This window comes from Chiloscyllium plagiosum, unplaced genomic scaffold, assembly GCF_037043375.1.
Source record: "Chiloscyllium plagiosum isolate Xiang-an unplaced genomic scaffold, Cpla_swu_hap1 HiC_scaffold_1, whole genome shotgun sequence".
Lineage (NCBI taxonomy): Eukaryota > Metazoa > Chordata > Chondrichthyes > Orectolobiformes > Hemiscylliidae > Chiloscyllium > Chiloscyllium plagiosum.
In genome coordinates, this window is record NW_028270139.1 from 132,779,375 (window position 1) to 132,804,246 (window position 24,872).

The following is a 24,872-nucleotide window of genomic DNA, read 5'->3' on the forward strand; positions in this document are numbered from 1 at the left end:
TTTTTGTTCATTCACAAGATGAGGCTGTTGCTAGTTAAGTCAGCATTTATTGTCAATATCTAATTGTCCACAGGGTAATTGCCATGTGGATCTGGAGTCATGTGTAGAGCCAGACCAGGTTAGGATGGCGGTTTCTTTCCCTTAAAGAACATTAGTGAACTAGATGGCTTTTTCCTTGCAATCAGTAATGGATTCATGGTTATAATTCGATTCTTAATTCCAGATTTTTTTCACTTGAATTCAAATTAGACCATCTGCAATAGTGGAATTCAAATCTAGGTTCCCAGAACATTACCTAGGTCTCTGGACTAACAGTTACTATTGCCTCCACTTGATAGTACTCTGGACTAACAGTTACTATTGCCTCCACTTGATAGTAATAAACGAAATGAAATTGATAGCAAGAAGTCATAGACAGTTGGAAGCTGTAGAATCTGTGTAGGTAGATTTGAGGAGCTGCAAAGGCAAAAGACCCTGATGGAAGTTGTGTACAGGCCTCCTAGCAGTAGTCAGGATGTTAGTTCAGATAGTTTGGATGGAACAATTTTTGTTGGGTATGTCCAGGAAGGGTTCCTGACTCAATATGTAAATAGACTGACGAGAGGGGAGGCCATATTGGATTTGGTGCTTGGCAATGAACCATGCCAGGTGTCAGCTCTCTGGGAGACCATTTTTGTAATAGTGATCACCATTCCCTGACCATTTACTATACTTGTGGAAAAGGCTAGGCACAGATGGTATGGGAAAATATTTAATTGGGGGAGGGAGAATTACAATGCTATTAGGCAGGAACTGGGATGCTGAAATTGGGAACCAATATTCTTGGGGAAATGCACGATAGGAGTATGGAGGTTGTTTAGGAAGCACTTGCTGATCATGTTCGACAGGTTTGTCGCACTGATGTAAGGAAGTGATGATAGGTTGAAGGAATCTTGCGTGACAAGGGATGTGGAACATCTAGTCAAGAGGAAGAAGGAAGCTTACTGAAGGTTGAGGAGGCAAGGATCAGACCTGGCATTAGAGGGTTAGTAGGTAGCCATGAAGGAATTGAAGAATGGACTTAGAGCTAGAAGGAGGCATGAAAAGCCTTGGTGGGTAGGATTAAGGAAAGCCCTAAGGCATTCTACACATGAGGAACTGGATGATGACCAGAGTGAGGGTAGGACCGATCAGAGATAGTGGAGGGAACTTGTGACTGAGGTTTGAGGAGGTAGAGGAGGTTCTTAATGAATACTTTATTTCAGGATTCTCTACTGAGATAACTTGACGTTTCTGAGCACAGTGTGAAACAGACTGATATGCTAGAACAGGTTGACCTTAAGAAGGAGAATATGCTGAAAATTTTGAAAAACATCAGGATAGATAAATCTCCTGGGCCAGACAGGATATACCCTAGGTTACTACAGGAAGCTAGGGAAGAGGTTGCTGCACTTTTGGCGATGATCTTTGCATCTTCACTGTCCACTGGAGTAGTGCCAGATAGTTGGAGGGTGGCAAATATTATTCCCTTGTTCAAGAAAGGGAATAGAGATAATCTTGGGTATTAAAGACCTGTCAGTCTTGCATCAGTGGTGAGCAAATTATTGGAGAGGTTTCTGAGACAGGATTTATGATTACTTGGAAAACCGCAGTTTGATTAGAGATGGTCATGCCTCAGTCCTTATTGAATTCTTTTAAGGATGTGACAAAACACATTGAAAGTAGAGCAATGGATATGGTGTACATGGATTTTAGCAAGGTGTTTGATAAGGTTCCCCATAGTAGGCTCATTCAGCAAGTAAGCAGGCATAGATAAGGGAAAGTGGCTGTCTGGATACAGAATTGGCGAGCCCATAGACCGAGGGTGGTACTAGGTGGAAAGTATTCAGCCTGGAGCTCAGTGACCTGTGATGTTCCGCAGGGATCAGTTCTGGGACCTCTGCTCTGTGACTTTATAAAAATGACTTAGATGAGAAAGTGAAAGAGTGGGTTAGTAAGTTTGCTGACAGCACTAAGATTGGAGGGCTGTTGTAGGTTGCAACAAGATATTGACGGAATGCATAACTGGGCTGTGAAGTGGCAAATTGAATGTAACATAGAAAAGTGTGAAGAGATGCATTTTGGAAGGTCAAATTTGAATGCAGAATACAAGATTAAAGGCAGAATTCTTGGCAGCGTGGAAGAACAGAGGGTTCTTGGGGTCCATGCCCATAGATTCCTCAAAGTTACCACTGAAGTTGCTGTGGTTCTGTTCGCCGAGCTGGAAGTTTTTGTTGCAAACGTTTCGTCCCCTGTCTAGGTGACATCCTCAGTGCTGGGAGCCTCCTGTGAAGTGCTTCTGTGGTGTTTCCTCCGGCATTTATAGTGGCCTGTCCCTGCCGCTCCCGGTTGTCAGTTTCAGCTGTCCGCTGTAGTGGCCGGTATATTGTGCCTCACAACACACTTCACATTCAACAACCAGATATACGAACAAATCAACAGAACACCCATGGGCTCACCGATCTCGGGACTCATAGCAGAAGCAGTAATGCAAAGGTTAGAACAAACAGTCTTACCACAAATTCAACCCAAACTCTGGATCAGATACATTGATGACACCTTTATAATCATTAAAAACACGGAAATAGAGAAAACACACCGGATCATCAACTCCACACTCACAGGAATCCGATTCACGAGAGAGGAAGAAAAGGACAACCAACTCTCATTCCTAGACGTGATGGTACAGAGAACACCAAACGGAGAATTCACCACAAAGGTACACAGGAAAGCCACACACACAGACCAAGTCCTGAACTATGAAAGCAACCACCCCAAAACACACAAATGAAGTTGCATCAAGACACTATTCAAAAGGGCCACAACACACTGCAGCACACCAGAACTGCAAAAAGAGGAAGAGGAACACCTATACAAGGTATTCGCCAAAAACGGATATCCTTGCAATTTCATCAACAGATGCCTAAGGGAAAGACCACGGAACGAGGACATGCCGCAACCCAAAGGACTAGCCACACTACCATACATCAAGAACATCTCTGAACTGACAGCCAGACTACTGCGACCACTAGGACTTATAACAGCACACAAACCAACAGCCACACTCAGACAACAACTCACCAGAACGAAGGACCCGATACCCAGCATGAGCAAAACTAATGTAGTGTACAAAATCCCATGCAAGGACTGCACAAAACACTATATAGGACAAACAGGAAGACCAGCTAATGATCCGCATCCATGAACATCAACTAGCCATGAAACGACACGGCCAGCTATCCCTAGTAGCCACACACGCAGACGACAAGCAATATGAATTCGACTGGGTCAACACTACCATTATAGGGCAAGCCAAACAAAGAACAGCCAGGGAATTCCTAGAAGCATGGCACTCATCCACAAACTCCATCAACAAACACATCGACCTGGACCCAATATACCGGCCACTACAGTGGACAGCTGAAACTGACAACCGGAAGCGGCAGGGACAGGCCACTATAAATGCCGGAGGAAACACCACAGAAGCGCTTCACAGGAGGCTCCCAAGCACTGAGGATGTCACCTAGACAGGGGACGAAACGTTTGCAACAAAAACTTCCAGCTCGGCGAACAGAACCACAGCAACGAGCACCCGAGCTACAAATCTTCTCACAAACCTTGATTACCACTGAAGTTGATAGGGTTAAGGTGTGTGTGGTGTGTTGACCTTTCATTAGCAGGGGAGGTTGAGTTTAAGAGCTGTGATGTTATGCTGCAGCTCTATATTTCCCTGGTTAGACCACACTTGGAATATTGTGTCCTGTTCTGGTCGCCTCATTATAAGAAAGATGTGGAAACTTTAGAGAGGGTGCTGAGGAGTTTTGCCAGGATGCTGCCTGGACTGGAAGGCATGTCTTATGAAAGCTTGAGGGAACTAGGGCTTTTTCTTTGAAGCAAAGGCGAATGAGAAGTGATTTCATAGAGGTGTACAAAATGATAGGCATAGATTGTAGATAGCCAGAGACATTTTCACATGGCAGAAATGTCTCATGAGGGGTATAATTTTAAGGTAATTGGAGGAAGGTTTAAGGGAGATAGGTTCTTTACACAGAATGGTGTGTGGAATGCACTGTTGATGTGGTGGTAGATACATTAGGGGCATATAAGCAACTCTTGGATAGGCATGTGGAAGATAATATAATGAAGGATATGTAGGTTCGTCTGATTTTAGAGTAGGATAAAAGGCCAGCACAACATCGTGGGCTGAAGGGCCTGTACTGTTCTGAGGTTGAAAAAGTGTCTAAGAAAGGCACTATTACAATAATCATAGGGGATTTCAATATGCTGGTGATTCAGGGAAAATCAGGTTGGTAGTGGATATGAAGAAAAGGAATCTGTGGAATGTTGGCTTTTTTTTTTTGGAGTTGAGTTGAGAAGTATATCGGCCATGTTCAAATGGCAGAGCAGACTCTGGGCTGGATGGCCTAATTCTGCTCCAATATCTTATGGCCTTATCTTTCTTGTGGTGTAATTGAAGGCTTAACCATAAACTTCAGATCAATCTCTGAGCCTCAGTGATGCCTGCCTTGTCTAAATGAGTCCCACGGTTCACCTGAGCCTCAGTGATGCCTGCAATATGTGGCTAGTTGATGTTCATGTATGCGGATTGTTAGCTGTCTTCCATGCAAGGACTGCACAAAACACTATAGGACAAACAGGAAGACAGCTAACAATCCGCATACATGAACATCAACTAGCCACGAAACGACACGACCAGCTATCCTTAGTAGCCACGCACGCAGACAACAAGCAACATGAATTCGACTGGGACAACACTACTATCATAGGGCAAGCCAGACAGAGAACAGCCAGGGAATTCCTAGAGGAATGGCATTCATCCACAAACTCCATCAACAAACACATCGACCTGGACCCAATATACCAACCACTACAGCGGACAGCTGAAACTGACAACCGGAAGCAGCAGGGACAGACCACTATAAACACCGGAGGAAACATCAAAGAAGCACTTCGCAGGAGGCTCCCAAGCACTGATGATGTCGCCTAGCCAGGGGATGAAACGTTTGCAACAAAAACTTCCAGCTCGGCGAACAGAACCACAGCAACGAGCACCCGAGCTACAAATCTTCGCACAAACTTTGAATAAATCCCAATTACAAAATATGATATCTGAACTACTTGGGCAGGATTGAACATATCTATCTTGCTCCAACAAGAAACTATTGTAATTCTGTGGAGAGAAAGCAGAGTTAACATCTTGGGTCCAGCGACCCTTCCTCAGAACTGGTCTGATCTGAGGGAGGGTTGCTGGGTATGAAGCATTAACTCTGATTTCATTCCACAGAATTATAATAGATGCTGCCAGATCTGCTGAGCTTTTTCAGCAATTTGTTTTATTTTTCTGATTTCTAGCATCGGCAGTTTTTTTGGTTTTAATTGATTTTTTTTAAATGATTCTGTTCCCTTCCTGGTTCAAGGCTGAATCTGATGGAGTACAACCTTGATGTGTTATCTGTTTGTAGAGTGCATTTGAAATTCACATCTCCATCACCACTATCAATTTTCATCTTCATTATCTCCATGTGGACTCTTCATCCAACAGAACTGGAATTCACCAACACCTTTATTATCTTTAAGTTTGCGTTTCTCCTTGCTGGCCATTATGCACTGCCTCATAAGTTCAAATCATCCAAAGGTCTGCTGATTTTTTTTTTTTTGGCACATTAAGACCTATTACTTCCCCCCCCCGCCAAATTCTGTCGTTTTTTTTGTTCCCTTGTTTCCCTAACAAACTGAATTTAAATTCTTGGTTTCAAATCCTGCATGAATTATATGACAAATCTTGAACAGCTCAAGGTTGTTCTATGTGGATTGACCCTGTCTTTCCTATAAGTGAGTGCTGCATTCATTTATGATTTAGATGTTCACATTTACTGCCCACACTTTTTTTTTATGGTAGTGTGACTTAAACAAATGCAGATTTATGCTAATATGTGGCAAGTAACATAAACGCCACACAACTCCCACAGTATGCTCAACAAGACAGAATTTACCTATCTTCCCTTAATGTTACTATCTCTGAATCCTCTATTGTCAACATCCTGGGGGTTACTACTGACTAGAGATTGAACTGGACCAGCTATATGAATACCAAGGCTACAATAATAATTCAGGCTGGTAATTCTGCAGTGGGTAATTCACCTCTTGACTTCCCTCAAAGCTTGCCCAACATTTAAAAGGCACAATTCAAGAGTGGATGAAAGATTTTCCACTTGTTTGGAGGTGCACTCATCCAAACAACATAAAACAACACACAACCTACAATCAAATTAAATTTTCAGAATCACGGGGAGTCGGAATGGATTCATTTTTAGGTAGGCCAGGTCTGACAAACTTCATCGAATTTTTTTGAAGAGGTGAGGGAATGAGTGTTTATATGGATTTCCAGAAGGCATTTGATAAAGTCCCACTGAGGCTATTAACTAAGACAAAAGGCAAATTACTGATGTGGCAGGGAAATTGTTTGAATGACAGGTAACCAAGTAGGGATAGTGGGTAGGTACTGAAATTGGCAGTATGTCACCATTGGTGTCCTGTAAGGCTCTGTGGTATGGTATCAATTATTCACATTCATTATTAATAACTTGGATAATGACATGGAAAGTCAGTATCTAAATTTGTTGATGGCACGTAGACTTTCTACAAGGCCATCTAACCTTTCTATCCGTATCCCTTTGTCATTTTATGTTAAATGAATGCATAAACTGTGGCAGATAAATTGCGCTATTTCCAATAATTGAGGATAAAAGAACTAGGGCACATAGTCTGGGAATTAGGATCAGATTGTTCATGAGAGATGTTAGGAAGCACTTCTGCACCCAGGGTAATAAATATTTGAAACTCTTTCCACAAACAGTAGATGCAGGATCAGTTGTTCATTTTAGATCCGACATAGATAATTTTTAAGGTATTAACGGATATGGACCAAAGGCCACAGATCCCCTTGAACAGCTCAAATGCCTGAATAGCCTTTTCCTGTTCCTATGTTCAAGTTGGCCTGATTGACATTTCAGTGAAAAGAGCACAGATTTTGACAGTGAACTGCACAGGAATGTTTTAAATTGCATTGGTGCGTCTGAACAAGACTAGAGCGTAGGACAGAGGTAGGGAATCTTTTCATGTTGGAAGGCCGCATTATGCTGGTTGTAATCTAATAAGGCCGCATCCAAGAAACTTCAATTATATATTCTTCAAAATTCCCAGTATTTTGTAAAAGTATAACTACTACGTACTAGCTAACTTAAGGAAAAAAGAGTTAATTCTAAAATTAACTAACCTTTTAATGATTTTGTTGTGACTGCTTTTTGTAAGAAAGCATTTGAATATTTGGTTGCAGCATGGAGGTCTGCAGTTTCAGCTGATCCTCTAGATGGGTCTCAGTCATTTGTGACTTTAAGGGCGTCTTGATTTTGGTTAAGTAGGAGAATGTAGATTCGCAGCAATAAGTGGTTGAAAAGCAAGAAAGCATTTCTCATGCATGTTGCCGAAGGCATGGATATTCTATTGCATTTTTCCATATTTCAATCGGATCTTTCTTAGCGTCAAATAAGGACTTTAAAATGTCATCTTCTGAGAGCTCAATCAATTCCATCAGTAGTTCTTTAGGGCTCTTGGAGACATCAACTAGGGGAGGTTGAAATGCTAATTTGAGTGTGATGTCATGATTCTCAAAGTCAGAGAACCTTTTATTGTATTTCTTTTACTCTCTGGTATTTTTAAATACATTCATTTTAAGATTAAAATAAAAACAATAGAGGACGAAAAAAACATAACAGATTTGTTCTGCAAAATTTGGATTCATTCAAAAGGCCACATACAATGGCCTAGAAGGCTGCAGGTTCCCCACCCCGGTGTAGGAGATTGAGGGATGACCTTGGAGGTTTATAAAATCATGTGGGGCATAGATAAGGTGAATAACAAAGATCTTTTTCCCAGGATGAGTTCAAAACTAGGGTGCATAGATTTAAGGTGAGAGGAGAAAGATTTAGAAAGGACCTGAGGGGCAACTTTTTCAGAGGGTGATGTGGGTATGAAACGAGTTGCCAGAGGAGGTGGTTGAGGCAAGGTACGATTACATTTAAAAGACATCTGGATGGGTACGTGAATAGAAAGAGTTTGGAGAGATATGGACCAAATACAGCCAAGTGTGACTAATTTAGTTTGGAAGCTTGGTAGGCATGCTCAAGTTAGACCCACTGATTCTGGATCAGTGATGCTGGAAGAGCACAGCAATTCAGGCAGCATCCGACGAGCAGCAAAATCGACGTCGAACTCTCAGATGTACAGTTCCCAGGCTTCTCCTTACAGCCTTTCTTTAATAAAGGCACAACGTTTGTCACCCTCTAGTCATTCTGCACCTCTCCCATTGCTGTAGATGATCCAAATATCTCTGCTAGGGGCCCTGCAATTTCTTCCTTAACTTCTCACAAGATACAATTTATCAGCTCCTGGAAATTTAATCTCCTTTTTTGTTTTTAAGATCTTCAGCACTTATTCCTTTTGTAATGTAAACTGTTTTGCACATTTACTTCCCTGAGTTCCCTAGCCCTCAATTACTTTCTCATCAGTAAAAACTGATGCAAAATATTCATAGTTTATATCTCCCATCTCCAGTGGTTCCACATATAGACGACCTTGTTGATTTTTATGGTGCCCTATTCTCTCTGTAGTTCTTTTGCTCTTAATGTACTTGTAAAATCTCTTTGCAGTATCCTATTGTTTTGATAGAGGGTCACCATCACCTTGACCTCGATTGGGTTGGTGCATGATCATCATAATCAGCAGACAAGGATGAGTCTCTTCCACACTCTGGGTGAGCATGTAGGTGGCTGTATAGACTGGGGCTACCGCAGGCTGTGTTACACTTGACAGAAGGTGGTCGCAGGAAGGGGTGGATGGGGTGTTGGTGTGGCATGCACTGTTTTCATCTTGCATCTGTGTTTTCCTGATGGCAAGTCTCAGTGCTCAATGCCTTTCCAGATGCTGTTCCTCCACTTTGGACAGTCTTGGACCAGTGATTCCCAGGTGTCTGTAGGAATGCTGCATTTTGCTAGTGAGATGTTTAGGATATCACTAAGTGCTCCCTGTGACCACCTGGGGCTCGCCTACTGTTTGGAACCTGAGAGTAGAGCACCTGCTTGAGGAGTCTTATGCTGGACATGTGGATGATGTGCCCAACCCATCATAGCTTATCAAGGATGGTCAGTGCTCCGATGCTGGGATGTTGACCTGGTCAAGGCTGCTGGTGTTGGTGGCATCTGTCTTCCCAGTGGATTTGCAATTTCTTGCGCAGGCAATGTTAGTGGTACTCCAGCATCTTGAGGTGTCTGCTGTAAACAGTCCATGTGTCCAAACCACGTAAGAAGGCAAGAACCACCACAGCTCTGTAAACCATGAACTTGATGTTGGATTTAATGTTGTTGTCCTCGTATACCCTTTTCCTTAGGTGATGAAGTCTGTGCTAACACAACTAAAGCATTTTCTTCAATAGATGCTTTGGCTGATAGAACAGTCGCGAGGTATTGGAAGTGGTCGATGATTGGGGGTTTTCTCCTCAATGCCAGGCCAGTTTGATGAGGACTTTTGTCTTGTGGTTGTTCAGGGTGAGAGGTATGCTCTCATTTGCATACATGTAAGGTGCTGATGATAGTCTGGGGCATTGTGTAGCATGATGGTGGGTGTGGACAAACTATATGATTGGACTCAGTAAGGATGAGAGTTGGAGTTGTAGTTTGAGGTGGAGGGTAGGAACTTGAGGGAGCTCAGAGATGGGCTGTCCAGGGACTGCTAAGTTGAAAAAGACAGAATTTAGTTGAGTAGAAGTGGGGGTAGTCTGATGACCAGTCAGAGTCTGGTAGGGTGTCAAGCCCAACCTGCATTGCCTTTCGTGATCTGTCGAGTGCTAAATGTAAAGTGACCGTGTTCAGAATGGGTAGAGTCCATGTCTGTTTGTTCCAAAAAGTATGGGCTCCATTTCTGAGCAACAGCAGGCTGTTGAGGTGGTAATTATATTAATCATATATCATTTCCAATTACATCTTGTATGTGAAATGCATGACAAGATTGTAGGGTGCAAATGCTGGTCACAAGCAATGCTGGCCATACTTTTGGTACTTGACCATTGAAGATGGACAGCTCTGTCTCACAGATGTAATCATAAGAAACCTTAGCCAGCTGTGGGTTACAGGACACAGCTAATTTGCTCCCCGTACAAATTAATTGAAAATGTGACTGGTTTCATCAATGGTGGGTCTGATCTTTGCTGCTATGATGAAACAAAAGGCACAGAGAAATGGAAGAGGAACAAATGTGCCAGCAAACTCCAGGAGGTGCTGAAGTATCCCCATGTGAAGAGATAGGATGTGCAGGAGGACCAGAATCTTTTTCTCCTCTATGCCATCTCCTCTGACTAAATGAGGAGTAATGTTGGCACAGGCGGATGATATCTGGGGTACTGTCACTGAACTACACCAATTGCTGGGTTAGGACATGCAACCTGAAGGAGTGGGTGGCAATCCTAGCTGGCTGTCAAGGTGACAGCTGCGATGAATGTTTGTGATTGGCTCCTTCCAAGGAGCCACTGGGAACCTCTCTGGAATCTCTATTGTTCAGCCACAAAAACACACAGTCCCTTGTGCCAGTTTACATCTCTTGTCATTTCCCCATGACCAGGTCAGTAGTGCAGCCCGAGTATTAGTATTTGACAATATAGCTGGCTTCCCCTAGGCACAGGACATGATAAGCCATACACATGTCATGCAAAGAGGGTCTTAACATCATGCAGCTGATTTCATTAATAAAAGAAAGGGTTTAACTTGATTATTGTCACATACCTAGGTGTAGTGAAAGTTTCATTTTGTGCGCTGTACAAGTAGGAAATGCTGTACAAAGTGGATAGGGGTAAGAGAACAGTGAGGAATACAATTTCTGCTTCAGAGAAGGTGCTCGAAGAGTGCGATCAGCATTAAATTTCATTCAGAAAGGTTTCATTCAGAAGTCTAATAACAGTGGGGAAGAAGCTGTTCTTTAATTGTGTTGGCTTGTGTTTTTAAGCTTTTGTGTCTTCTAAATTTTGGAAGAGATAATAACCAGGATTGGAGGGATATTTGATTATGTTGGCTGCCTTTCCGAGTTAGCAAGAAATATAGATGGAGTCAACGCATGTAAGGCTGGCTCGTGCGTAGAACTGGGCTGTGTTCACAACTCTCTTTAGTTTCTTCCGGTCCTGGGCAGAGCAGTTGCCATACCAAGCTGTGATGCTTTCTATGGTGCATCTGTAAAAATTGGTAAGTGTCTTTACGGACATGCTGAATTTTCTTTGCCTCTACTTTCTCAGGCTTTGTTGTGCTTTCTTGACCATCACATCAATGTGGGTGAACCAGGACAGATTGTTGGACATTGTCGCTCCTAGGAAATTGACGCTTTCAATCATCTCCTCCTTCGCTCCATTGATGTAGATAGGGTGTACCTACCACCTTGCTTCCTGAATTCAATGAACAGCTTTTTAATTTTGCTGATGTTGAGGGAGAGATTATTTTTACACCACGCTACCAAGTGCACACTTTCCTGTATTCTGTCTCGTCATTGTTTGAGATCCAGCCCACGATTGTGATATCATCAGTGAACTTGCAGGTGGAGTTCAGACAAAACTTGGCCCCACAGGATGTATAGTAAGGGGCTGAGTATGTAGCCTTGTGGGACATCGGTATTGATTGTTGTGGAGGAGGTGTTGCTGCTTGTGGGTCAGCAAATCAAAGATCTAGTTGCAGTGAGTGGAGGTCTTGGAGTTTGGCGATTACTTGCATTTTGATGGCATGAACTAATGTGCGATTATCCATTCCACTACTTAGAAGCTTGCCCCTGGTGCCCTGGGATTAATCACCTACATCCCTGTCACTTTCAGAACTCTCTCTAGCCTTCATGCTACATTTTAAGAGTCCAGATGCCTTATAAATGTGGTTATTGAGAGACGAGGGTGACCTGCTGCCACCATGGCTGATAATTCTGTTATGCAATCTGCTAACTGAGGTGCAGCATGGATATAACACAGTGCATTCTTTGACCAGGCCATGGTGGAACAGATAGGCCTATTGAAGATGATGAGATAAAAACTAAGGACTGAGGATGTTGGCAACATGAAACAAACAGAAACTGCAGGAGAGTTGGCAGGTCTGGCAGCATCTGTGGAGAGAAAGTAGTGTTCATATTTCAATCCCAGTGACCCTTCAATACTGAAAACAGCTATGAAAAGATGATGTTACGCTGATGAGTGGGGTTGGGAGGAGCAGGAATGAGCAAGTAGTTGGAGATGGAGCCCAGAAAGGGAGAAAAAAGGCTTGGTAGATAAAAGGATTGTGATAGTTAGCCAGTTAAGAGATAATAAATAAGTGATAATGTGGTCTGAGTAGTTGAAAATTGGTTGACTGTGCAGAAAGCAACCCATTTCACGAGAGGACCTGAGGGTATGAGTGTAGGTAATAGATGAGATGGAGCTATTCATGCTCTATTAAACTCTATGTTGAGTCCTGATGAAGACAAAATGTTGTTCCTCCACACTGCATTTAGTTTTGCTGAAATATTACAGGAGGCCTGACACAGATGTTGGTATAGGAATGCAGTAGTGTTTTGAATGGCAGGTAACTGGAAGATCAGAGTCTGTTTTACAGACAGAATGTCGATGTGCCACAATGCAAATGCACAGGTGAGCCTTGCAGTATAACCTGGAGGTATAATTCTAGCATGCTATGCTCCGCAGAACCAGAACAGGAAAAATGTGGATACTGACAAATTGGGAGGAGCAGGAGCAGTCTTCCAATGAGCAGGATGTGAGGACACTGAGCAGGAGAAACATAATTTTACACATTATGTAGTACCTGACACAGCTATACTCTAAGGCAGACAGGATTTGATTGACACCTGGTTCCAGCAGATGAGAGCAGGTATAGTGATCACATATAGAATATAAAATTGTTGGTGCTGTATATGCAGGCAGTTCATTTCTGTTTCAAGGGACAAATGCAGCTTCTGTTTGACTTCCATTTCACTTTTGATGTTTAAGTAAAAGTGCATGGTATTTTTGAGGTGACTGAAGGCTTCCCTGTATGTGATCTTACCCAATCATAAGATGTTGGGTGACCAGTGGAAAGAATATCAGAGAACTTGGAGAAGGCTTTAAGATGGATGTGGTTTTAAGGGGCCTGGTGCTTAACCACTGATAGGTGGAGAAATATGCAGTTGTATGGGCAAGGAAATGTCTGTCATGCCACTTCTGTGTGAGAAGTGTTGTTCTGTGGCTGCTCAGCTACCACGTTGATGGTGAAGGGCAACTCCAAACTGCCAACAATTGATGAGGTGCATGGTTGGGATTCCAAGATGAGGTCAGCGCAAGGATCCTACTATATCCTGATGAATAGGTGAATAGAGATAAAAGGTGTTGCTGGGTTAATATCCTGGAATTCCCTTGCTAATGGAATTGAGCTTACCTATAGCAAGTGGACTGTAGTGGTTCAAGAAGGCAACACACCACCACCATCTTGAAGGCAGATAAGAAAGGGCAATAAATTCTGGCAGCAACCCCACATTCCAAGAGTGAATTTTAAAAAATGAGCGGATTGGAGAGGACCTTTCTAAGTGGTGGTGCGCCCATGCATCTGCTGACTTAAGTCCATAAAACATAGGAGCAGAAGTAGGTCATGCCACCCATTGATTCTTCACTGCCATTTAAAGATCTAATCATCCTGAACTCCTTACCTGCCCTATACCCATAAACCCTTGATTCCCTAATTGATTTTGTTTTCTTAAGAACTGTTCAAAACTGAAATAAACATCCTTTAATGACTCTGTCTCAGCAAATTTGTTAGGTTCTAAAGTTGTGTGAAATAGTACAGCATGTGAATCTGGATTAAAATGTGGAAGGTACTGAATTTCAAACTTTCAGTTTTTCTGGTAGTTTAAACGTGAGGTTATTGAGAATAGTGAAGTCCATGTTTTAAATTTAAAAAAAAAGAAGAATTGCAAGGCGTTGCTAACAGGTAGTTCTAAGTGATATTGATTTGAACCAAACTGGTGTAGACTGAACAATCAACTGAGTGGTTTATCAACACCACACCACGGAGTATATTACTGAAAGTGGCCATTTAATACAATGAATCTGTCCGCTTTCCTTGCAGAACAGTGCAGTCTGATGTTCTGATTGAAGAGCCATCAGACTCAATGTAAACTTGTTTTCTACCCACAGATGCTTTTTGTGTTTTTGTTTCACATCTTCAGCATCATAGTTCTTTGTTTTATTTTAGAGCTACACAGTCAATTGACTCTCCTATCTGGTCCAAGTAACCCTGCATGGTTAAATCCTTTAAGTGACAATCCAATTTCTCTTTGAAATAGTTGATTTGATTCTTGAATGGTGGATGCAGAAACATTGACATCTACCACAAACCCACTGACTTCCAGAGCTACCTGGACTACACCTCCCGCCCTGCCACCTGTAAAAATGCCATCTCGTATTCCCAGTTCCTTTGTGTCTACTGCATTTTCTCCCAGGAGGATCAATTCCACCATACAGCATGCCAGATGACTGCCTCCTTTTAAAGATTGCAATTTCCCCTCCCACATGATCGATGATGCCCTCCAGCACATCTCATCCTCTTCATGCACTTCTGCCCTCTAATCACATCAAGGACAGAACCCCCCCCCCCCATCCTCACTTTCTAGCCCACCCACCAACCTCCAGATGCATTGCATCATCCTCAAGTTTTGGTTACCTACAAACAGACCCCATCACCGAGGGATAGGTTTCCCTCCCCACCCCTATCCGCATTCCGTAAGGACACTTCCCTCCGACTCTTTTGTCAGGTCCATGCCCCCCATCATTTCCCCCCCTCCTCCTGATACCTTCCCCTGCCACTGCAAGAATTGCAAAACCTGTGCCTACCCCTCAAATCCAGTCCATGTCCCCAAAGGAGCCTTCCACGTCAGTCAGAGATTTACCTGCACTTCTACACACATCATTTACTCTCTCCATTACTCCCAATGTGGTCTCCTCTACATTGTGGAGATGAGACACCTACTTGAGGAACGCTTCAGAGAACATCTTCAGGACACATGCACGAAACAGCCTCACTGCTCCGTGGCTGAATGCTTTAACTCCTCCCACTCCCCCAAGGATATGCAGGTCCTGGGCCACCTCCATCGCCAAACTCTTACTACCCAACGCCTGGAGGAAGAACGCCTCCTCTTCTGCCTTGGGATCCTCCAACCACATGGGATCAATGTGGATTTCACCAGTTTCCTCACTTCCCCTGACCCAACCTTTTTATCCCAGATCAAACCTTCTAACTCAACACTGCCATCTTGACCCGTCCATCTTCCTTCCCACCTATCTGCTCCACCCTCCTCTCTCTAACCTATCACCTACCTTCATTTACCTACTGCTTTCTCAGCTACCTTCGCCACTCCTCTCCCGTTTATGTCTCAGCCCCCTTGGCCCACAAGCCTCATTCCTGATGAAGGGCTAGTGCTGGAAACGTCGATTCTCTTGCTCCTCCTGACCGGCTGTGCTTTTCCAGCATTTTGCTCTAGCCTTGCTGATTACTTCTCTCTGTATAATAATGTTTCCCCTCATTCCTCAAGCATCAAAAGCTAAACCCTCACTGTTAGTGTCACAGCTGACTGTATAAGAACTATGTTTGGGAAACATAACTTGTATCTCTACCTGATTGTTAATGAAAACAGTGAAAATAGAAACCCAGTCAGAGGGCATGACGCAAAAAGGTTAGTTTCACTACAGGGAAAATCACTGGCGGCAACTTGCAGAACCACGTAGAGGTTTAAAACCTCCCCTTCCCTCCCTGCTTTAAAAAGAGACAACGTGTATCATGCTATGTTATACTTTTTTAGCTTGGACCACCAATGAATTGTGCAGAAGGTAAACTGGTTTTCAGCTGAGGGTGGGGAGCCAAATTGTGCACAATCACTACGTTTCCATGCAACCAATTGCTGTGGTTATAAAGGAGGATGTTAAAAGTAACAACACCCTCTTTTGAAGCTTTGTTGTTTGAAAGACAGGCAGCCCACCCTAGAATTCCATTCTCTATATTTGGCCCAAGATAAAATTACAGGTTAAAAGCTTTAAAAAAAGGGTCAGGCAGGAGGAGGGAAGGAAATGATGAATCTCCAGATGCTTTATGCCTTTGATTGCAGATAAAGTGGAAAAGGAGAATGACCAATTCTTGTTCGCCAGTGTTTGTTAAAAGCTTTTTGCAGTTTATTTTCTCCCTCTTGTCCTCTGCTTCCTGAGCAACTCGCCCATGATCAGAAGTGTTAGGTATGTTTCTATGCCTCTGTTGATCCTAGATAAAAATGATCTAGTTTGGTACAGTGACTACTCCTCCTGTTTTTCTTGTTTTTTTAAGAAAAGTGACTAGTCATTGCGCACGCTGTCTGTGTGTGTGTCTCTCTCTCTCTCTTTCTTTTTCAAGAATTTGGAGGAATGAAGAAAAGCTAAATTGAAAGAATTTATTCTCAAATCAGCAAATGCTGCTCATTAATCGACTAACTTCATATCTGAATAGAGCCTTAAGTTGCAGTAAGACAAACACTTAATGCCCAAAACCTCATTTGAGCTTGAGTATTTCTGTGGAAGTGGAAAGGTTTTGAAATTCACAAAGCGGAGTTGTTATAATTATTCAATTACTATTAACTATAAATGACATCAAACTTGCTCTTTATCCCTGTAACCTTCTGTGCCCCTACAGCCATTTGTCTTTCTATAAGCTTTGGTGGAAGAGCATTGAATATAAGAATTGGGAGGTCATGTGGCCGTACAGGACATATGGTTAGGCCACTTTTGGAATATTGTGTGCAATTCTCGTCTCGTCTCCCTCCTATAGGACGAATGTTGTGAAACTTGAAAGAGTTCAGCAAAAGATTTACAGGGATGTTGCCAGGGTTGGGGATTTGAACTATAAGGAGAGGCTGAATAGGCTGGGGCTGTTTTCCTTGGAGAATCAGAGGCTGAGGGGTGACCTTATAGAGGTTTATAAAATCATGAGGGGCATGGATTGAGTGAATAGTCAAGGTCTTTACCCTGGGGTGGGGGAGTTCAGAACAGAGGGCATAGAGTGACAGGGGAAAGCTATAAAAGAGATCCAAGGGGCAATGTTTTCCACACAGGGTGGTGCATGTATGGAATGAGCTGTCAGAGGAAGTGGTGGAAGCTGGTACAATTACAACACTTGAAAAGACATCTAGATGGGTACATGAATAGGGAGGGTTTAGAGGGATATGGGCCAAGTGCTAGCAAATAGGACTGGATTAATTTAGGATATCTAGTCAGCATGGACGAGTTGGACCGGACTTTCTGTTTCTATGTTGTACATCTCTATGACTCTGACTTATCCATCTCTCACTTCCTTTCCATACTAGTGGTTTCCCCTCCATTTACTGGTCTAGGCCCTTTATATCCCCACCCCTCCACTTTTTTCCTCCCTCCTTTAAAACCTGTTTTATAATCTACCTCTTGATCACCATCTGTCCTAATTTCTCTTATTTGACCTAGTGTCAGTTTTCATCTGATTACATATCTGTGAAGCATTTTATTATACTTGAAGTGTTACATAAATAAAGCTAATTGTTGTTCATCTGCCCTTCTGGCAGATAAACATATTTTAGTGACAAGCTGGAAAATCTGGGTAAGAATCCAAATTGTATCTTTCATATTTGATGGGTGGGAACACCGACCACATTCCATACTTAAATTTGCAGCTTCTATAGATGTTTTGTACAAATGTGACATCTTGTTTTCTGAATTACTACCAGTCATAAGATAAAAATAGATGGAGGCACTACCCATTCGAGAGAGGAAAATCACTGGTTTATTATCCAGTTCCACAGTGTATTCACAGCTGCACTGCTGTTAAGTTTACCTTGCTACATTTATAAATATGTACAACGAGTACTTGTCGTCATCCAATCAAACTTTTGCCAACCTGAAAGGCTTTTCTTTCCTCCAAACTATTCTGCAATGCTGTTGCATTTTTGCAGATTAAAAACCTGGATTCATTCCTATTAATGATAACATTGGCTCCTGTAGTACTCTCTCCATTGTAGGGTTTATTCTGCTCGAGAGGTGAAGATATACAGAATGAGTATTAAATTCTCTGAATAATTTCAATGACATTCCAGTACAATAGTTTCTCCAGTTTTCAAAACCATACATCTTGACCAATTCAAAATAAAAGGTTTCAGGTTTTTAAGTGAATTGAAGGGACTGGTTTTTCGTCAACATTGAATTATGGTTTCAGTCTCCAAGATAATTGCTGTAACCTTGCAATATTTATATCTATTACTGATTTGGTTGCCAGGTACCTTCAACTGGTTCTTTTCTTTTAATTACTCACGGTTGTTACTTATTCTTCTGCTGGCGATAGATTAAGCAAGTATTCTTGACAGTAAAACCGGTTCCAGTTGGTCTACCAGATGGCCCTTCTCAAGGCAACTTTGAGCAATGATCAAGTCAATGATGTATTTCAATTTTGGTCGGTTGACAATTATGGACTGGCAGCCTTTGCTCATCTACGGTATACAAAGACCTATTCCTGAGTAGGTTATCAATCCAAAAATTAATCTACCTGTAATTTTGTTTCAATTGCAGTGGTTGCACTTTTTTTATTCAGGAGTTCTGGATTGCTAACAAGCATTTATTATCCATCTCTAATATGAAATACTTTTTCACTGCTGTTTATACTTTAATTCATTCTATTCTTTTATTGAGTATTTGGCCTGTTTATCAAAGATTAAGTCTTTCTTTTATTCAATTCACTACTCCCAGTCAAGTATCGTTCTGACAGCATCTGTTCCAAAGTGAGAAATTGACAAACTCAGCAGATCTGGCAGCATCTGCAGGAAGAAAGCAGAGTTAACATTCCAAATTCAGGGACTCCTCTTCAGAAAACTGTTCAAAGTCTTAGTTTTCCTTAAATGGAAGCATCAAAAAGCTCAAAATCTTTCCCCGAGTTAGACGCTGCACATTCAAGTGACTCATTGAGGAGCAAATTTAAAATTGAGAAGCTAGGAATTCATTTTTAACACAAAAAGATTGTAGAGAGGGAAGATAATTAAAACAAAGTATGCAACTGGAACCAAGGCAGAATAAATGGTCCAACAAGGCAAAATTCAAGTTAAAGGGAATCTGTGGAAAAACACACTCTCCACAGCAACATATACCCTGTGGCTCATGAAGGTGAATCATTTTAGACTCGGGGCATCACTGCAGAAGGTAATGTATGGTTGAATCTAACCATCTTCAGATTTATCAATGCCTTCCTTCCATTCATAACATTAGAAGTGGGGCAGTTTGCTGACGATTGCATGATTTTCTGCACCACTTACAGCCCCTCAGATACTGAAGCAGTCCAGCAGCTGCAAGAAATGGGTTGATAAGTGGCAAGTAATGTTGAGACTAAGCAAATACTGGGCAATGACTGTCTACAACGAGAGAGAATCTAACCATCTCCCTTTGATATTCAATAGCATTACAATTTCTGAAACCTCACTGAAAATCCTGGGGTTACCTTTCACCAGAAGCTAAACTGGATCTGCTATATTAAGAGTATGGCAATAAGAGCGGCATTCTGCGCTGTGTAACTCCCCTCCTGTCCCCCTAGCCTGCTAACAAAACACAAGCCAGGACTTGGAAGAAATATTCTCCACTTGCTGCGCTGAAAGTGACACCATTGAGACCATAACAGCCCACTTGATTGGCATGACAAGCACACTCTTCAACTGATGCACAGTGGCAGCAGTGGGATGTGGGTGTTACTGGTTGGCCAGCATTTATTGCCTGTCCCTAGTTGCCCTTGAAGTTGGTGGTGAGCTGACACCTTGAACCACTGCAGGCAATCTGCTGTGGGTTGACCTATAATGCCATTATGGAGGGAATTCCAGGATTTTGACCTAGCAACAGTGAAGGAACACTGATATATTTCCAAGTCAGGATGGTGAGTGGCTTGGAGGGGAACATGCAGGTGGTGTTCCCACATATCTGTTTTCTTTGTCCTTCTAGATAGAAGCCGTCGTGGGTTTGGAGAGTGCTGTCTTGGAGTATGTGGTGAATTTCTACAGTATATCTCGCAGATAGTACTCACTGCTCTGTTGAGTAGCATGGTGGAGGGAGTGGATGATTGTGTATGTGGTGCCACTCCAATTTGCCTATTGGACCAACAGATCCACGTCAGATGCCATATAACTTGCCCTTCACATCTCCTTAGAACACTGACACAAAAAGCAGCTACGTAAGAATCCTACTCATTGACTACAGTTCAGCCTTCAATATTATTATCCCCTCGAGACTGATCACGAAACTTAGTGATCTCTGACTAAGCTCCACTTTCTGCAACTGGACCCTCCGTTTCCTGACCCACAGGTCACAATCCGTGAAGACTGGGGACAACATTTCACCCTCACTAACACTCCAACATTGGAGCCCCCCAGGAGTGTATACGGAGCCCTCTACTGTACTTGCCGTATACCCATGACTCTGTTGTGAAATACCAGACTAATGCCATTTACAAGTTTGCTGATGACACCACCGTAATCGGTCGAATCTCACATGGTGACGAAACAGTGATGGATGGCAGTTATAGGAAGCGAGGAAAGACTCAGATACAGTCACATAGATGGGTTAACTCCAAGAAAGGTAAGAGAGGTAGGCAGCTAGTACAAGAGTCTTTTGTGGAAATACCCATTTCAAACAGGTATGCTGTTTTGGAAAATGTAGGGGGTAATGGATTCTCAGGGGACCGTAGCCGAAGGGCCTGTTCCTGGGCTGTAAATTTTCTTTGTTCTTTTTTGTTCTTTGAACAGCCAAGTTTCTGGTATTGAGACTGGCTCTAATGCAAAGAGGGGTGCGTCGGGTTCCAAGAGATCAATTGTGTTAGGGGATTCTGTAGTCAGAGGTACAGACAGATGTTTCTGTGGCCAGCAGAGAAAAAGCAGAATGGTGTATTGCTTCCCTGGTGCCAGGATCAAGGATGTCTGAGAGGGTGCAGAATGTTCTCATGGGGGAGAGGGGCCAGCAAGAGGTCATTGTCTACATTGGAACCAACAACATAGGAAGGGAAAATGTTGAGATTCTGAAGGGAAATTACAGGGAGTTAGGCAGAAATTTATAAAGGAGGTCTTCGAGAGTAGTAATATCTGGATTACTCCCGATGTTATGAGCTAATGAGGGTAGGAATAGAATGTTAGATCAGGTGAATGCACTGCTGAGGAGCTGGTGTATGGGAGAAGGATTCACATTTTTGGACCATTGGAATCTCTTTTGGGGTAGAAGTGACCTGTACAAGAAGGATGGATTGCACCTAAATTGGAAGGGGACTAATATACTGATAGGGAAATTTGCTACAGCTGCTCGGGAGGATTTAAACTAGTAAGGTTGGGGTGGTGGGTGGGACCCAGGGAGATAATGAGGAAAGAGATCAATCTGGGACTGGTACAGTTGAGAACAGAAGTGAGTCAAACAGGGCAGGCAGGGACAAGGCAGGACTAATAAATGCAGTTTAATTTATTTCAATGCAAGGAAAAGGATAGACCAGATCTAAAAGTTGATTTTCTAAATTGGAGAAAGGCCAATTTTGACAGTATTAGGCAAGAACTTTCGAAAGCTGATTGGGGGCAGATGTTCGCAGGTAAAGGGATGGCTGGAAAATGGGAAGCCTTCAGAAATGAGATAACGAGAATCCAGAGAAGGTATATTCCTGTTAAGGTGAAAGGAAAGGCTGGTAGGTATAGGGAATGCTGAATGACTAAAGAAATTGAGGGTTTGGTTAAAAGAAAAGGAAGCATAGACAGGATAGATTGAGTGAATCCTTAGGAGAGTATAAAGGCAGTAGGAGTATACTTAAGAGAGAAATCAGGAGGGCAAAAAGAGAACATGAGATAGCTTTGGCAAATAGAATTAAGGAGAATCCAAAGAGTTTTTACAAATACAAAAAGGACAAAAGGGTAACTAGGGAGAGAATATGGCACCTCCAAGGTCAGCAAGGCAGCCTTTGTGTGGAGCCGCAGAAAATGGGGGAGATAATACTGATGCAAAAAACTCATTTATTTACTGCGGAAAAGGACCTGGAAGATTAGTGGGCGGCACGGTGGCACAGTGGTTAGCACTGCTGCTTCAAAGCGCCAGAGACCCGAGTTCAATTCTCACCTCAGGCTACAGTGGAGTTTGCACATTCTCCCCGTGTCTACGTAGGTTTCCTTCAGGTGCTCTGGTTTCCTCCCACAGTCCAAAAACATGCAGGTGAGGTGAATTGGCCTGGCTAAATTGCCCGTAGTGTTAGGTGAAGGAGTAAATGTAGGGGAATGGGTCTGGGTGGGTTGCACTTCGGCGGGTCGGTGTGGACTTGTTGGGCCGAAGGGCCTGTTTCCACACTGTGTAATCTAATCTAATCATATAGACTGTAGAGAAATAGATGGTGACATCTTGCAAAATGTCCATATTACAGAGGAGGGAGTGCTGGATGTCTTGAAATGGGTAAAGGTGGATAAATCCCCAGGACCTGATCAGGTGTACCCGAGAACTCTGTGGGAAGCTAGGCAAATGATTGCTGGGCCTCTTGCTGAGATATTTGTGTTATCGATAGTCACAAGTGAGGTGTCGGAAGACTGGAGGTTGGCTAATGTGGTGTCACTGTTTTAAGAAGGGTGGTAAGGAGCAGCCAGGGAACTATAGACCAGCGAGCCTGACGTCAGTGGTGGGCAAGTTTTTGGAGGGAATCCTGAGGGACAGGATGTACGTGTATTTGGAAAGGCAGATGACACCAAAATTGGAGGTGTAGTGGACAGCGATGAGGGTTACCTCCGATTACAACAGGATCTTGACCAGATGGGCTAATGGGCTGAGAAGTGACAGATGGAGTTTAATTCAGATAAATGCGAGGTGCTGCATTTTGGGAAAGCAAATCTTAGCAGGACTTATACACTTAATGGAGTGTAGGTTCATAATTCCTTGAAAGTGGAGTCACAGCTAGATAGGATAGTAAAGGCGGCGTTTGGTATGCTTTCCTTTATTGGTCAGAGTATTGAGTACAGGAGTTGGGAGGTCATGTTGTAGCTCTACAGGATATTGGATAGGCCACTGTTGGAATATTGCGTGCAATTCTGGTCTCCTCCTATTGGAAAGATGTTGTGAAGCTTGAAAGGGTTCAGAAAAGATTTACAAGAATGTTGTCAGGGTTGGAGGATTTGAGCTATAGGGAGACGTTGAACAGGCTCTGGCTGTTTTCCCTGGAGTGTTGGAGGCTGAGGGGTGACCTTCTAGATGTTTACAAAATTGAGGGGCCTGGATAGGGTAATTAGACAAAGTCTTTTCCCTGGGCTCAGGGAGTCCAGAACTAGAGGGCATAGGTTTAGGGTGAGAGGGGAAAGATATAAAAGAGACCTAAGGGGCAACTTTTTCACGCAGAGGGTGGTACGTGTATGGAATGAGCTGCCAGAGAAAGTGGTGGAAGCTGGTACAATTGCAATATTTAAGAGGCATTTGGATGGGTATACGGATAGGAAGGGTTTGGAGGGATATGGGCCGTGTGCTGGCAGGTGTGACTAGATTGGGTTGGGATATCTGGTCGGCATGGATAAGTTGGACCGAAGGGTCTGTTTCCATTCTGTACATCTCTATGACTCTATGACCTGGATAAATAGTGCAATGAGAACAGCCTAGCTCTCAATGCTGGCAAAGCCACGGAATTCACTATTGACTTTCTGCGGGATGTGACTCATGCACCCCCTACACATTAACAGTACAGATGTGGAACGAATGGAGATTGTCGAGCTCCTGGGAGTGGTCATCCCTGACAAGCTTTTTTAGATCTTCATGTGGACGCACTGGTTACAAAGGCCCAACAATGTCTCTTCTTCCTCAGGCAGCTGAGGAAATTTGGCATGACAGCGAATGCCCTTGCCAAAGGTGCGCCATCGAGAGCATTCTGTCTGCATGTATCGCTACCTGGTATGGCAACTGTACCATTCGAGTTTGGAGATGGTTATAGAGAGTGGTGAACGCGGCTTGGACAAAGGCCAACCTCCCATCTATAGAATCCATCTCCCAGGCCCGCTGTCAAGGAAAGGCCACCAGCATTCTCAAAGATCCATCCCAACCTGGCAATATTTTTCTACAACCTCTACCATCAGGGATAAGGTACAGAAGCCTGAACACACGCACCAGCTGGTTTTGAAACCGTTTCTATCCTACTGTTGTTAGGATACTGAATGGGCACTCAAACTCTTCACATTCGCCTGTACCTGTGTCTTTGTTTTTGTTGCTGCTTACCTATGATTTACTTATCTATTCTACTTAACTAAGTGATCTGCCTGTATTGCTCACGAGACAAAGCTTTTCACTGTGCCTCAGTACACGTGACAATAAATTCAATTCAATGTGTCAGGGCCTGTTGCCTTTGCAATATGTAGTGTCTCCAACTGTTTCTTGCTATCACTTAGAATGAATCGAAATGGCTGAAGAGTGGTATCTGTAATGCTGGGGACAACTGGAAAGAGGTCAAAATGGATCATCCACTCACACTTCTGCCTGAAGATTGCTGCAAATGCTTCTGCCTTATTCTTTGCATGATATGCTGGGCTCTTCCATCATTGAGGATGGAGACGTTTGTGGAGCCGCTCCTTCCAATAAGTTATTTAATCAGGTACAGGCAGCGGGCCATAGAGGGTGTCGTTCTGTCTGATTGCCTGCCCCTCTTCCGCGGCTGCGTCAGAGACTGGGAAAGGAGTACGCGGTGTCGACCACCTCCCTTGAGCTGTTCAGAGAGAGGTAGGCACTG

The 24,872-nt window shown here is 43.1% G+C and overlaps 1 protein-coding gene across 4 annotated transcripts in view; it reads left to right on the forward strand.

Moving 5' to 3' along the window:
• zbtb7c (zinc finger and BTB domain containing 7C) overlaps nucleotides 1-24,872 on the forward strand; it is a 244,214-nt gene that overhangs the window by 26,180 nt on the left and 193,162 nt on the right. The window contains exon 1 of one of the 4 annotated variants that reach the window (XM_087990830.1): nucleotides 16,288-16,363. The exons of the other annotated variants lie outside the window; for them this stretch is intronic. The gene's annotated coding sequence lies outside the window, so the exon portion shown is untranslated. Of the gene's footprint in view, nucleotides 1-16,287; nucleotides 16,364-24,872 lie in introns of those variants that run through there. 4 annotated transcript variants of the gene reach the window in all.